A 1,983-nucleotide genomic window follows, 5' to 3' on the forward strand; every position below is an offset into this window, starting at 1 on the left:
TTTAAGGAGTTCTTTATATATCCTGGATATCAACCTTTTGTCTATACTGTCATTTGCAAATATCTTCTCCCATTCCGTGGGTTGCCTTTTTGTTTTGTTGACTGTTTCCTTTGCTGTGCAGAAGCTTTTGATCTTGATGAAGTCCCAAAAGTTCATTTTTGCTTTTTTTTTCCTTTGCCTTTGGAGACATATCTTGAAAGAAGTTGCTGTGACTGATATAGAAGAGGTTACTGCCTATGTTCTCCTCTAGGATTCTGATGGATTCCTATCTCACGTTGAGGTCTATTATCCATTTCGAGTTTAACTTTGTATATGGTGTAAGAGAATGTGCGAGTTTCATTCTTCTACATATAGCTGTCCAGTTTTCCCAGCACCATTTATTGAAGAGACTGTCTTTATTCCATTGTATATTTTTTCCTGTCATGTCGAAGATTGACCATAGTGTTGAGGGTCCATATCTGGGCTCTCCACTCTGTTCCACTGGTCTATGTGTCTGTTTTTATGCCAGTACCACGCTGTCTTGGTGATCACAGCTTTGTAGTAAAGTTTGAAATCAGGTAACGTGATGCCGCCAGATTTTGTTTTTGTTTTTCAACATTTCCTTAGAAATTCGGGGGGTCTTCTGATTACATACAAATTTTAGGATTATTTGCTCCAGCTCTTTGAAAAATACAGGTGGAATTTTGATCGGAATGGCATTAAAAGTATAGGTTGCTCTAGGCAGTATAGACATTTTAACAATGTTTATTCTTCCGATCCAAGAGCATGGAACCGTCTTCCATCTTTTTGTGTCTTCTTCAATTTCTTTCAGGAGTGTTCTGTAGTTCCTCGAGTACAGGTCCTTTACCTCTTTGTTTAGGTTTATTGCCAGGTATATTATCCTTCTTGGTGCTATAGTAAATGGAATCGATTCTCTAATTTCTCTTTCTGTATTTTCATTGTTACTGTATAAGGAAGCCACTGATTTCTGCACACTGACTTTGTATCCTGCCATGTTACTGAATTGCTCTATGAGTTCTAGTAGTTTGGGGGTGGAGTCTTTGGGGTTCTCCATATAAAGGATAATGTCATCTGTGAAGACAGAGAGTTTGACTTCTTCCTTGCCAATTTGGATACCCTTTATTTCTCTTTGTTGTCTGATTGCTGTTGCTAGGACTTCTAATACTATGTTGTACAAGAGTGGTGAGAGTGGGCATCCTTGTCGTGTTCCTGATCTCAATGGGAAGGCTGCAAGCTTTTTCCCATTGAGGATGATATTTGCTGGGGGTCTTTCATTGATAGATTTGATGAAGTTCAGGAATGTTCCCTCTATCCCTATACTTTGAAGCGTTTTAATCAGGAACGGATGCTGGATTTTGTCAAATGCTTTTTCTGCATCAATTGAGAGGACCATGTGGTTCTTCTCTTTTCTCTTATTGATTTGTTCTATCACATTGATTGATTTGTGAATGTTGAACCATCCTTGCAATCCAGGGATGAATCCCACCAGGTCATGGTGGATAATCTTTTTAATGTGCTGCTGGATCCCATTTGCTAGGATTTTGTTGAGAATTCATCCTTTGTGATGGAGGCATAATATGCCATTGTATATATGGACCAAATCTTCTCTTTTTAATTTTATTTATTTATTTATTTTAGAGAGGAGAGAGGTCAATGGGAGAAGCAGGCTCTCTGATGAGCAGGAAGCCAAATGTGGGACTTGATCCTGGAATTCCAGGATCATGACCTGAGCCAAATGCAGTCACTTAACCAATTGATCCACCCTGGTGCCCTGGACCATATAATATTTATCCATTTATCTGTTGAAGGGCGTCCTGGCTCTTTCCACGGTTTGCAATTGTGGCCATTGTTGCTATGCACACTGGGGTATAGATGTCCCTTCTTTTCACTGCATCTGTATCTTTTTTTTTTTTTTAAGATTTCATTTATTTGACAGACAGAGATCACAAGTAGGCAGAGAGGCAGGCAGAGAGAGAGAGAGAG

Source organism: Meles meles, unplaced genomic scaffold (genome assembly GCF_922984935.1).
Source record: "Meles meles unplaced genomic scaffold, mMelMel3.1 paternal haplotype, whole genome shotgun sequence".
NCBI classification, from domain to species: Eukaryota; Metazoa; Chordata; class Mammalia; order Carnivora; family Mustelidae; genus Meles; species Meles meles.